At 33.7% G+C, this 15,032-nt stretch overlaps 1 protein-coding gene across 2 annotated transcripts in view; it reads left to right on the forward strand.

Annotated features, from left to right (window-relative positions):
* The window catches only part of LOC140436514 (very long chain fatty acid elongase AAEL008004-like), a 227,647-nt gene that overhangs the window by 80,464 nt on the left and 132,151 nt on the right, over positions 1–15,032 (forward strand). The window contains exon 1 of one of the 2 annotated variants that reach the window (XM_072525388.1): positions 13,381–13,533. The exons of the other annotated variant lie outside the window; for it this stretch is intronic. The gene's annotated coding sequence lies outside the window, so the exon portion shown is untranslated. Of the gene's footprint in view, positions 1–13,380; positions 13,534–15,032 lie in introns of those variants that run through there. 2 annotated transcript variants of the gene reach the window in all.

Raw genomic sequence — 15,032 nt, forward strand, 5'->3', positions numbered from 1 at the left:
TCGAGTTCGATAAGATAAGTGGTTATGTCCGAATTGAAAGACAGACTTAACAGTTTCACAAATAAATCAGAGTATCTTTATTAAAATAACAACTCACTGAACACAATGACTGTCAGTTGAAACAAAACAACTATATACCACAATACAAAACTCGGGAACGAAAGACTCCGCGTTTGAAGCGACGACAACCTCAGCCGTTCGCCTTTTGTTCGAGTCAGATCGGCAGGAGCGGTACCTACTTCTCATCATTCTTATCCCACTTCTCTTTCTTTCTCTTTTGTGAGGATGATCGCACAATACGAAAGCTCGATCAAAGGAAAATGAAGAATTCGTTATAGTGTATAATTACATATAACGATAATGTATAGAATTAAATTGTATTATGATTCATAGCTCTCTGTGACTAGACGAGATGTTTGTGTTATTATTACCTGCATTGGTATACATATATTTACTTTTTATTATCCTATGGATATCCGATCGAAAGTATTGTATTTTTTTTCTCTTTTCTTATTTTTCTCAATTACCCATTTCTCGTTTTCCGGATGCTAAACGCCCCCCTTATCGCCCCCTTTTCTCTGTCGACCCCCATATCGCCCCCTTCGCTCTATCGCCCCCTTCGCTCTATCGCCCCTCTAAATATCTCAAATCGCCCCCAGGTTGGGAATCACTGGTGTAAAGGATACGTATAGTTAATCCAACCAGCATGAATGCCTACACGTGGCATAGTATACAGCAACAGAGCAAGAAAATATTATATCAGGTGAATTAAGACATTCTATTGATATAACTTTAGGACCACGTGATTTGAAATTTTTTATTTCTTTTGACATCTTGACATCAACAGCGAAGGATTCATTTGAAAATTGATTCTTTTATTCGTTAATAAGGTTATATTCTAAAGTTTTCACCCTTCTTTATTAAATTTTCCAATACGGACTTTAGAACTTTGATAGTTAATAGCGGCCATTGTTGTATCAAATTGGCTATTGTGGCTTAACCACAATATTCTATCGAATGCTTTCTCGTAGTCGATAGTCGTAGAATTCGATGCCATAAGCCATCAGAAAATGTTAAAAGCATTGACAGAATGCCGAATAGACCATCGCTACACTAACATAATCAAACATATCTACTAAATTGCCACAGCTAGCGTAAGACTAGCTGAACAAGAAACAAATAAATTCTGTATACAGCGAGCAGTACGGCAAGGAGACACCGTCTCTCCAAAGCTATTCACGACGCTTTTAGAACGTACTTGTAAGAATCGAGATTTGCAGATGACATCGCATCGATGATGCGATAATAATGTTTGAAAAATTATATCACGTTTCCTTGAAGGTCGGACTAAAGATTAATATGAATAAGACGCAAATATTGACTAATATGGTGCTAAATCGAAATATTGCTGTTGATGAAAAGGATATTGTGCAGACTACATCGTATAAGTACCTAGGACATAAAATTCGATTGGCAGAGATAACCAGACATGCGAGCTCCCACCTCGCATAGGATTAGCCTGGGCAGCGTTTGGTAAATTAAACTATGTATTTAAATCGGATCTACCCATATGCCCCAAAAGGAAAATCTTTGATCAATGTGTGTTTGTGTGTTACCTGTACCCACTTATGGAGCGGAAACATTAACACTCACAAAAAAGGTAGTGAATAAGATTCGCGTGACTCAGAGGCTATGGAGCGCCAGATGTTGGGTGTCTCTCTGAGAGACCGAATCCCAAACGAAGAAACACGTCGTAGAACAATCGATGGACAAAACGTATTAGAGTGGAGAACAGAACAAGGAGCAATACGGAGCAGAGGACGTCCACGAACTAGAAGGACTGACCACTTGAAGCGGGTTAGCAATAACTGGATGCAAGAAGACAGAGACAGATGGAAAGAGCTGAGGGAGACCTGTGTCCAGCAGTGGACGCATACAGGTTGATGATGATGATGATGAACCACAATATTAATCGAAAATATGTTTTTTTGGATTTAGAACTTTTTAACAATATATCGATTCGATGACATTTCTTTGTTCGTTTTTTCATTTATTATGTCGTTCTTTTTTATAGGTATAAAAATATTTTCATGTTTTGACTACCATCAATGATCTTATTATTTAGCTTCTAACTATAATTCTTTCTTTTGTTTCACAATATCTTCTAATTCCTCCTACTACTAAATTTCCAATTACCATTTTTGAAATAATTTATTTTAATCAGATTTATAAATCATGATCATATAATTGGTATTTAGAACAACGAATATATTATTATCTAATGATATTTTGGTTCACTTTTCACTTAATTGGTATAGAAACTGGATAGTCTACAAATTAGTTAACGTTACATAAGCACATGCTACGAATTCGGGTGTCTACTCTTAATTTCAAATACACATTTTACAGTTGTATTTAGATTTTTACGTTAGATGTTGATAATGACCGAGATAATTAATATTTTTAGTTTTTGCTCTATTCGGTTCTGGTTTTATAGTCATTAATTTGTGTTTGATATAGACCAGTAAGTTTTATTGCTATTAAAAATAGTTTATGTCGGCTGGTACACTTCCCGTCATATAAAACTGGTACACTTTTTTTTCCCAATGTAAACCTGTGTTCAGACTGTACACAATGGTTCGTGAATCAATTCGTTGTTGCCATCACAGATAACGGAATTGCACTAAATCTAAATAAAAAAAATAACGTTCAAAAATGTATTATTGTAATTGTATTGTAATGTAGATAGGTATTATTTTTATCATTAACAAAAAACCGTATCTAATTAATTTAATAACCAGAGATAGGGTTGAGTTAATATCCAAAATGTTTGAAGGATCTGTATTGGCACAGGGAACATTGGAATGCGTCTACTGTAATTTTATACTTCAATTGCCTACCGAACACGAACTGTATTTTTTGTTAATAAGTTTAGTAACATGCAAACTACCAAAATTAATTGATTATTTAGTATAAGAACGATAAATGTGAAAAAAATATTATACTTTATCCTACGTATTATTAACTATAAAATATCCGGGGCGAAAAAACGCTTTTTCGCAGTACAAAAGAGATTGTAGTGTAGTGTGATGTACATTTATATGTTTATGACATTTTGTTCTTGTCGGATAGGCCGCAATTGACGAAGTAAGTCTATAAACGTTAATCACATATAAACTCTTTATCAACCATAAACTTCGAGTTTTTATCGAAGTTAATCAATTTCTTTAGTTATAAAAAAACGTTTCTTGGCTTATTTCAGATGCCCCTGAAGATGATCTAAGGATCGAAAGTACTTGGGCAAGATTAAATTAAACGGTACTCGATATATGCCTTTTATCTGATCAAAGTTCATTTATTCGAGCATTCATCCTTATATTTATTTAATATTTATGTTCAATAAACTACATTTTCGAAGTTATTTTTAAGTTCTATTATTTCGGAGTTATCCGAGAGATGCGCACCATTAGCTGCATAGGTCGGGTAATTGTGCGCGTAACACTAATTGAAAATTTCGCCTCTCACTGTTCTTCTGTTCATCCGTTCATTGAATGCGGTACTTACCAATATACCTAGGCCCTTCAAGTATATCTTAAAAAAAGATGGAAACTGAAATGTTTTAAGTTTTTGCAATATCCTTGTGCACCAATAGCTGACTTTCCCATACAACTACAAACGAAAAAGAGAAACGATATAGAGTTTTTCCAATTTTTTTCATAAATTGTTTAAAAACAATTTAGCCCACCTTTTTAGATGTCTGCTTAGAAATTATCATTTCTAATAATGGTCTAAAATGTTTTTACAATAGGTGCTAACAGCGCTATCTAGTGGTTTGTTTGGTGCGTTTCCTATGTGGACTGATTAACTATCAGCGAAACTACTAACTAATATCTACTGCACAAATGACTCAACAAATTATTAGAGATTAAAAGAAATTCTACAAGGCACGTTTCATGATAACTGCGAAAAAATGCTCCTGGTGGATATTATTTTGCTGCTGTAATTATAGTCCAGGAAATGAAGCATTTCACCTCGCAATTTTTTCGTCCTGCGTGGATTGACTTGAAATTTTAACAGAAGGTAGGTAATAGCCTAAGGATCATAATCTATATCGAACCAAAGTGCGCCAAAGCCTTGGGGGTGGTTGCCACCCCATCTCGGAGGTGAAAATTTTTTTTACGTTTTAACCACAGGTTTCGATTAAAAAAGTGATTCTAAACAAAAAATGTTCTATACATTTTTTTGTAAAACTGATATTTTTCAAGTTATTCGCGATTAAAAATAACAACTTTTAGACGAAAAAATCGACGTTTTTAATCGATTTTTCGCGAATAACTCGAAAATGGTGCATTTTATCAAAAAAATTGTAGAGAACAAATTTGTAGCTTTTAAAAAGACAAATTCAATTCATTTTTTAAAATGTTTTTGCGATATAATAGGAACCGAAATACGGCCTATCAATGTTCATCGGCTTTCTTCAAATGCCAAATTTGAAAGATTCAAAGTCAAATATCGGGAAAATGATGCATTTTTTGAAGAAAACTCAGAACCTTTTTTAAAGAGCATAAATAGACCTATCATAAAAAAAAGACTCTAGCTCAAAAATTGAGTGAGTTATGATGAAAATAAGGTCAATACCTCATTTTTTTACGAAAAAATCGATGAAAACAACCCCCTAACTACGCCCATAATTAAAATCGATCTTCACCCTTCTGCAATTCTCTTTGTACATGTATTGTTAATCCGTCCAAGAAGTTTGACCCATTTAAAATGCTTAGTTTTAGAAAAAGTACAGCTTAAAACGAGAAACAATTTACAATTTCATATTTTTTACCCTTCTTTTTTAAATATCCCCGAAAATACTGAATATATGAAAAAAATAAAAATGTACTAAATTGTAGCTTTTTTAATGGCTAAAATTTTCCTTTATTTAGATTTGTTGTACAATGAATATTTGGCCAGATATAGCCGTTTAAAGCATCGATTCACGATCAAGCACCATCTTTTTCGAGCCCTTTAAACTCACCCCATTTAAAAACCAAGGGTTCCAAAAAGATTTAATTCACAGATCCTTGTAGCTCTTAAAAACCTGTACAAAATCGTTTTCGAAGAAACACTCTATCGTTAAAAATGAAGGAAATACGTTAAAAAACCAATTAATTTTTTTTTCCGGAAAATTCCATTAGTATAGTACAGTACATTTCGGAGCATAATAATCTACAAAACCGGTATATTAGGTAGTGGGGCGTTATACATTCGAAATTTTAAGCGTTCTTATTTTGAAATCCCATACAACAGAATAAAACATCTGCTCATATGTCTACGTGTGTGAGTGTATATTTCGTTGGTTCCTCGTCAGTGTTTTCTCAAGTTTAAAAGAAGTAGCACGTGCGCTGACAAACGAAGGGTGCAATAATAGTCCACCAATAATTGAAGAAGATGAGGATGACATAGATCACGATGAAGATGTAATTGATGACGAATAAAATTAATATTATAATTGTTTTACCTATAAATGTAAATATTTTCAACTATTTATGTAAATGTATAAGAATATATGGTGCCTTTTTATGTTGATAAAAATTTTTGTATTTAATTCTACTTTTTTCAATTTATATCTATTAAATTAGTGTATAAAAACTGCAATGTTGTAAAGGGTGATTTTCAAAAGTTGAAAAGTTGCAAAATTTTGGCAAAAAATTGTTTTCACCTATAGCACTCATAACAATTGATTTTTAAGGGTTGAAAATTTATGAAATTGTATTTTAAAGTATAAAAAAATCACTCACACATTTAACTAATCCAAACCAAATTTCACTCATCTTAAGATTTGTAATGTTATTTTACAATTTTTGAAAATTAGGGGTAGTTTTCACCCCTAAGAACAATCAGGGTTCATCGGCATGACATAAACTATAAAGCAGAGGGTGAGTTGAGCTTAATTCCAAATTTTTATGCAAATCGTTCCAAGGCGAAATCATTTTCTTAGCATTACTAATTTTTTTTACATTAATCTCTAACAAGGGTCGCTTTTTAAGGGTTGAAATATGATGGAACTCTATTCAAAAGTATAAAATAATCATTATTTAACTAATTCAAACCAAATCTTACCCATAATCAGGTTTAATATGTTATTTTATAATTTTTGACAATTAGGGGTAGTTTTCACCCCTAAAACCCTTCAGCGCACTTCGGTTCGATATAGATTTTGATCCTTGGGCTATCACCTACCTTCTGTTAAAATTTCAACTCAATCCATGCAGGACGAAAAAATTGCGAGGTTTTAACTTTTTTCGAGATTCATTTCCTGAACTGTTAGAAATATATACATTTATATACATTTAGGAAATTTGTGCAGACTACACCAACCATAAATTTAGGCTGTTTTAAAATTATTTTTAAACTCAATTCGAAGCTAAAATTTAGCAAACAGCGCATTTAAAATTTAAAGTAGTCTAATAAAAACTTGTTTTAGTGTAAAAGTACATTATCAAAACAAACAATAGTCGATTATACAAAAATTTACAAATACCAAAAATTCCAATATAGTCAGGTTCATACTGGCATGCACCGGCGGACTGAAACTAGTTTTTTTATTATTCTCTGCAACATATATTACCATAATCGTTTTATATATTCGTAACGGTAATATTGCTTTCGGATGCGTTCTACTTTTTTCGTGATGCTGCACATATGCAGAATATTAGTATGTGCATTACCAAAAATTAAAAACAACATACTGAGATTACTTATACAGTTCTTATTCCTTGAGAAATTATCTTTTTGACACTTTAATAATGCATTTTGAGTGCAATAAGTCACAATTTTTTGGGTGCAATAACCCTTAAGTAAAATTCGGATAAAATAAATAAATAGAAACATTTTGAGAACATTTTGAATTAGGAGAAATGGAAAAATTTTATCGGAAAGAATATCACAAATAATTAAACTAGAAAAAAATACGTTAATTATCAGGTTTATAATGTACAATTCTAGACACAAAGAACTTCATACTAACAACATAGATAAGACTGAAAGGCAATCTAGAAATGAGATTGAGCTCTACAGGGGAAAGAAACTTATTTTCAATAGGACTAGGTCCTGTGTAATTCGATATTTCTATGAGTTTTTCCTCTGGCGTTAAGCTACAACTCGTACCATCTCTTTGTGGTCTGCCTACTAGTATTCCTAAGGTTACTCCGTTTGTAGAACTTAGATATTGTTTATTTCAATCACTCATTCCACACTGCCACTTGTAATTACTAATTCTTTCTTTATCAAGAATATGAGCAATCTCGTTAGCAGCAATAACTTTATGTGCTGGTGTTGAAATATCAACATACTTTGTTGTTAATTTAATTCTCTCTCAAATAACATACTCAAAATCACATTTGAACTTATTTCGCATTGTAAAACATAAATTGTCTCTATTTTCTCGTGCATTTGAGTAATATAAATTATAACCTGACATGGTGCGAGCACTTCTAGAATGTCAGTCAGGATTTTGGCCGAATAGAGGCTGCACAGGTCAGTTGTAGATCTTTGTTGTCGGAAGCCGGCTTGATATTCCCAGACAATATTTTCAGTTAGTTATAGGAGTCGTTTAGTCTTCTTCTTAAGGTGCCTATCCGTTCCGGATGTTGGCGATCAGCATAACTTTACTTGCAGCCATTCGGAATACTCCGGTTGTAGACGTATTGAACCACTTCCTTACGTTTTGAGGCCAAGATATTCTTCTCCCTGGTCCTCTCTGTCCAAATACCTTGTCCTGAAGAATGAGTTGCAATAAACCATATCTCTGTTCATTTCTCATAACATGGCCAAGATATTCTAATTTGCGCTCTTTGATTGTGTTAGTGATCTCGCATTCCTTGCCCATTCTACGTAGGACCTCAATATTAGTCACACGATACTTCCCTGAAATTCGTAAGATGCGCATGTAACACCACATCTCGAAGGCCTCGAGCTTTCCTAAAGAAGCTTCCGAGAGCGTCCATACGTCTACTCCGTATAATAATGTAGAAAATACATAGCATCTGATTAGAGATTTTGGTACTAAGTAGTAAATCGTGACTTCTGAAAAGAGACTTCATCTTTACGAACGCTGATCTTGCTTTCCCCATGCGTTGTTTTATTTCAGTAGAGTGGTCCCATTGACTGTTTATGTTAGTACCAAGATCTGTGTAGCTGTTTACCCTGTAAATTGGCTGTTGGTTTACTAAAATATGTGTATTTAATATTTCGCGCTTACTAACTATCATGTTCTTAATTTTGTTTGTATTGAGATCCAGGCCATATTCTCGACTTATATGATATGCGCGACATTATTGTTTGTAAACCATTTAGACTATCTGCAAAAACTACTGCGTCGTCAGCATATCTTATGTTGTTTAGACGCACTCGCAGTGCTTGCTCGAAGATACGCTCCGAGTACATGTTAAATAGCACTGGAGACAGAATGCATCCTTGTCTCACTCCTCTATCTATGGAGATTGTCTCTGTCAATTGGTCATCCACTTTACTGTTGGCAGTTTGGTTGTAATATAAATTATATATAATTCGGAAGTCTCTATCATCCAAGCTCGCTTAGTTCAAGATGGATATGAGCCTGTCATGTTTTACTCTATCAAATGCGTTTTTGTAGTCGATAAAACAAATATATACATCACAGTTAACATCCCTGCACTTCTGGATAAGCACTTGTATAGCGAATAGAGCTTTTCGGGTGTCAAAGGTATCGCGGAATCCAAATTGTGTCCATGACACTTGTTCTTCACATTTTTTATATATTCTGTTATGTATCACTTTTAAAAACGTTTTAAGTAAGTGGCTCATTAGGCTAATTATTCTGTAGTCTTCGCATGTTTTTGCATTTAATTTTTTTGGTATAGTTACGAAGTTCGACTTTAACCAGATTTGGGGAATATTTCCAGTTATATATATTTTGTTAAATATAGTCGTTATCCATTGTATTCCTTGTTGGTCCATAAGTTTCAGGAATTCTGTATAAAATTTGTCAGGCCCTACAGCTTTACCATCTTTAGTTTTTCTAATAGCTGCCGTAACTTCTTCAATGGTAATCGGGGGTCCTGTTTAGCATTCTATGTCTTCAATGGCAATCTGCCTTTCATCTGCAAATGTTACTTCCACATATTTCTTCCAAGTGTCTATTCTCTCTTCCACACTTAGTAGGGGATTACCTTGGTTGTCTGCCAAACATCCAACTCTTCTAGGCTTGTATAAGCCTGCAGCTTCTTTAACTTTTTTGTACATATTGAATGAATAGTGTTTTTGTTGTAATAGCTGTATTTCTGCATATTGTTCTCTCAGCTGTGTGTCCTTAGCCATTCTAATTGCTTTTTTGACCTCTTTGTCTATTCTTTTGTATAATGTCTTCTCCTGACCTTTGACCTTTCGCCTCTCTTGCATCATATCTAGAATCTCATTTGTCATCCACGATTTTTTCTTAATTTTTGGTGGTTTGAGGAACTTTTCTTGTATGTCTTGTGAAACTCTATGCAATTTTTCAAGCTCCTGGTCTATTAAATCAGTTTGAATACCGGTATTCAAATTGCTATGTATATACTGTTTTACACTCTGTTCTGTGCGTTGGTCTTTGAGTAGCCTGATGTCGTATTTTGGGTTGACACTACGTCGAATCTTCTTTAGCCTGACCCTCATTTTGCAAATCAGTGGGTTGTGGTCTGACTTGATAACTGCTCCTGGGTATGTCGTGACTGATGTAATGCTGTTACGGAATCTTTTATTAATCATAATGTAATCTATTTGATTTCTGACTATGTGGCCTGAAGTATCTTGAGGTGATTTCCACGTGTATAATCTTCTGTATGGGAGTTTGAAGTAAGTGTTAGTAATTATAAACTATTCTTCTGATACAAATTCACCCAATCGGTCTCCACGCTCATTTCTTTCTCCAAGCCCAAACTGTCCTATGAATTCTCCCGATTGTCCCTTACCAATCTTGGCATTTAAATCACCCATAATCAAGGTTAGATCCTTTTTGGGAAGGTGTTTTAAGGTATTGGATAATTAATTATAGAATGCTTCACTTATGTCGTCTGGTTTGTCAGCGGTAGGTGCATATACCTGAATAATGTTAGTTGTTATTGGGTAGGTATCACATTGAAGGAGGAGCATTCTTTCCGATATGGGTACGAAGTTTTTAAGATGTCTGGCAGTTTTTTGATTTAAAATTATACCTATTCCATTTTGGTGTCTTCTTATTATTTCGTATATAAGTAAAAACTTTGTTAGCTGTGCACAAGAGGGTTATGCCGCAATAATTTTTGCATTTCAGTGTATCCCCTTTTTTATAGATTGGGCATATAATCCCGATTTTCCAGTCGCTAGGGATCTTTTCCTCATTCCAAATCTTATTTAGAAGCATATGCATTTCTCTTACTAGATGTTCGCCACCTAATTTATATAGCTCAGAGGGGACGTTGCCAATACCTGGAGCCTTGTTATCCTTCTGTGGTCGTATTGCTTGTTTTATCTCTTCCATCGTTGGGGGTTCTATGTTTTCTGTGTCTCCCTCAATTCACAGTGAAACAAATTCTAAACAAGTCGTGGGAATATGACACTGACGACCACAACATATTCACAGATTTCAAACAGGTCTACGGCTCAATTAATAGACAAAAATTATATCAAATATTGCAAACCTTTAACATACCACAAAAATATATCCGACTAGTAAAAGCAACAATTCACTCGTCAACAGCAACTGTCAGAGTACAAAATGAACTCACTGAGAACTTTTCAATCGTCAAAGGATTAAAACAAGGAGACGGGCTGACACCGACACTATTCAACCTGACTCCTGAATATGTGATGACAGCTGAATATAGGAAGAGGTAATCTCCTAACAAATAAATCAGATTGCCACCTATGCCGATGACATTAGCATCATGTCTCGCAGAACAGAAGAGGCGGTAGCAATATATTCACAATAACAGGGACAGAAGAGACAGGACTAGAAATAAATATTCAAAATGCAAATAAAAAACTAACACAAGCAAGAGCTAGGGAAAACAGAAGCACAGTTGAATTAGAGGACGATATTGAAACTGTAGAAAATTTCACATATTTGGGAATTCCATTAAACACAGATGGAACAGAAGAACCAGAAATTCAAAAAAGAATAGTAAAGTAAAACAAAGCTTACTTTTTACTCGCCCACGTGTTCCGTTCCAAAAACACACACTGAAGAATGAAAATCAGAGTCTACAAAACTATTATCAGACCAATAGTATGTTATTGATGCGAGACATAGATGATGACAGAAGACACCGACCGAAAGCTGTAAGTCTTTGAAAGAAAAGTCCTAAGAAAGATATTTGGACCTATTAACGAAAACGGAGTATAAAGATGAAGGTACAACTATGAACTGTACCAACTGTTCAAAGAGACACCGATCTCAGAATTCGTTAAACTTCAAAGATTTTGATGGGCTGGTCATGCAGTGAGAATGGAGACCGAAAGATTGCTAAAAAGAGCCATAGATAGTAAAATACAAGGCGCAAGGCCAAAAGGAAGGCCGCGAAAAAGGTGGGAGGATGAAGTGGCAGCGGACGCGCAACAGAAAGAGAGAGAGAGAGAGAGAGAGAGAGAGAGAGAGAGAGAGAGAGAGAGAGAGAGAGAGAGACAGAGAGACAGAGAGCAGCAGCTCCGGTTTCGAAAACATAATTTTTATTGTGGTTTATTGCAGAATTTTTACGCGAATGCCACCACACGTGACGAACTAATGGCGCTTACACATCGCCATTTTTTGTCAAATAAGGAGTTCTCCAGGGAGAAGTATTAAGCTCTCTAGTATTCTCAATGCTTCTGTCTGACCTAGAGTATTAATACAAAGACAAAGGCTGTCGCGGCATCCCTATAAATGAAAATACTGAACTATTAATGTTGTTTTATGCAGATGACATTGTTATCCTCACAGACTCGGACATACATATCAGAAATAAACCCTATATTTTGCATAGTTATACTAACTTAAAGAGACTAGAAGTAAACACTCGGTTATATAGCTTTACAGATCTTATATAGCCAGTATAACTAAGCGAAACACAGTTTGGTTTCAGAAACAACGTTGGAACCAGAGAAGCATTATTTAATTTGCAGGTCCTGGTTCAAAGATGTAGGGATATAGAACAACCAGTATATATGTGGTTTAACGACTTCGAAAAAGCCTTTGACTGGGTCACCCACGACAAACTGATAAGTGTCTTGAAACAGGTCGAAATTGATGACCAAGACCTCTGTATTATCAATAATGTGTATGCATCAATTTGCAAACAAACGAATTGGTCAAAATACGACGAAAGCGGTGGAAATACGACGTGGAGTGAGGCAAGGGTGTATTTTATCGCCTCCACTTTTTCCGAATTTATTTTTAAAGAAGCCTTAGATGAAGAGGCAGGCATTACAATCAACGGGATTAATGTCAACAATCTCAGATAAGCAGACGATACGCTACCGATTGCATCCAATGAAAAAGAGTTGCAACGACTTGCAAGGAGACCGAAACATGTGTTGAATATGGGCTAAGCTTAATACCTTTAAGACAAAACTTATGGTTGTCAGCAGAACACAGTTACACCCAATGAACATCAGAGCGTATGGAATAGAGTTAGAAAGGATCCACAATATTACCAATTTGCGCGCCAATGTTAACCATAACTGAAATAAAAAAATTTGAGGCCTTTAAGGTGTGGATTTTCCGTCGAATATTGCGGAATATTGGATTGATTGAATAACAAATGAAATAGTTTTACACCGAATGAAAGAGAGCACAGAAATAACAAAAACAATAAAAATTCGAAAGTTACAATATTTCCGCCATATAATGAGAGATCCAGAGAGGTATAACCTTGTAAATCTTATAATACAGGGTAAGATAGCCGAAAGAAGAGCCCCGGCCGAAGAAGTACATTCTGGTTCCGAAATCTCCGAGAGTGGTATTAAGCGACATACACTAATCTGTTTCGAGTTGCCAATATTACCAATATGATCGCCAACCTTCGATGATCTGACAGGATACTAAAAGAAGAAGAAGGTGTAACTGAGTAGACGGTAAATAAATAAAAAAATGTGCTGAAAATTGCACAAATGTCTAAAAATTTTACCAGTTATTTAATCTTTTTCGTTGTAATACTGTTTGGACACAGAAATTTGCATAAAATATTCATGAAAAATACTTTTTTTTTTAAAGGATTTTTTTAACAAGTTGTTAACACTTTTTTTTACTTGTCTCGTCAAATCGCAAACAAATTATTTCATTGTTTATTAAACGGACGCATCGTATTGCAATGGAGGTGGGATGGACGAAGTGTATAATCACTTGGAAAGTTCGATGTTGATTTTTAGTACCGATCAAGATTCGGAGACGTGCAAACACCATAACGAATAAATCGGCTGTGTTGAATCTTTAATTGTGACTGTGGGTTAAGTTCTTGCATTGGATTGGATTTGAGCAACCAGTTTCGGATTTATTGGATACGCTGCAATAAGGTAACAGAAATTCCTTGAATTATTATGTCTGCAATTTTTTTCATTATTTGTGGTTCTTCCTTGGCATTTCAAGATTTTAAATTAAATATTTGTAAAAATATTCCTCCCCTTAATTCTTTAACCCTAACTATTACTGCAAGTAAAGTTTATATAGCCCTTTACAATTTTTGTTGGATTTTGACTTTACTGCACTAAAAAAAAATCAGAAAGTTCAATTTGTCAATCGAATTAAAGGAAAATAAAGAATTTTTGCATTTCTTCATTATGAAACATTTATTAATACAATAACTAATGCTAATTTCATAATCTATGATTCCATATACTATTGCAATAAGGTAAAAAACTTTCAAATTTCAAATTTAGTGTTTTAAATTTTTGGAAGTTTATCAAAAAAATTGTCAAATACAATTTTTATTTTGACTTCGTCGACTTTCAGATCAAAATACATTTTCAAAATATATTTTTTTTAATCTTAAAAGAATACATACGGTTCTATTTTGCTAGCTTTTAAATTTACGAATTCCCTTGTGTCCTCATTTAATAGTAATATGTTTGTCTCTCTCTCTCTCTTTATATATATATATATATATATATATATATATATATTTATATATATATATATATTTATATATATATATATATATATATATAAGAAAAAAGAAGTACTTGAAAAAAAGAAGAAGAAGTGACTCGTTTGGAAAAAAAATATAAAAAAATATATATACATCTAAAACATTTATATATATATATATATATATATATATATATATATATATATATATATACTAACGGACCAACTCGACATCGAGTTTTGATGTAAGTTTTGCTGATATTTAAGAGGGGCGGAGTCTAACGATCCATCGTTTCCGTCGCCTGGTGTAAATGTTCCAAAAATCCTAAAAATAAACTGTATCGACGCAAATTTTTTTAAATTGAAAATCGATACAGTAGTTTTTTAGGATTTTCAGGAAGATTTACATTAGGAAACGGAAACAATATGATTGTTAGACTCCGCCCCTCTTAAATAAAAAACGGAAGTAAAACCGGAAGTAACTTTTTTTTGCATATTTTAGCTTGTAAAATGCCACGTTCAAGAAAAAGAAGTCGGTTGGAGAACTCTAACTAACTAACTAACTAAATTTATATTTAAATATTATTTGAATTTAAAAAATACAGAAAACAGTATGATGCTCCGCGCTAGTCTACACTACCGCCTACTGTTCCACTTTTTTGAGAATACGCCACAATTTTACTTTATAATAAGTTTATTTTTTATTTATTTATTGAAAATAAACCTAATTTAAAGTAAAATTGTGGCTTATTCCCAACAAAATTAATAATATATTTCTAACTAATAAATTAAAAACAAAGTAAACATAAAAATAAAAAAAATACCAACTCATCAGATAGTGTAAAACAGACCCCGTAAATTAAAATCGGAGACAGGAGGATCCCGAATTTTGAGTGGTCATTATTGTTATTCCTTAAGTGGAAACACT

This window comes from Diabrotica undecimpunctata, chromosome 3 (assembly GCF_040954645.1).
Source record: "Diabrotica undecimpunctata isolate CICGRU chromosome 3, icDiaUnde3, whole genome shotgun sequence".
NCBI classification, from domain to species: Eukaryota; Metazoa; Arthropoda; class Insecta; order Coleoptera; family Chrysomelidae; genus Diabrotica; species Diabrotica undecimpunctata.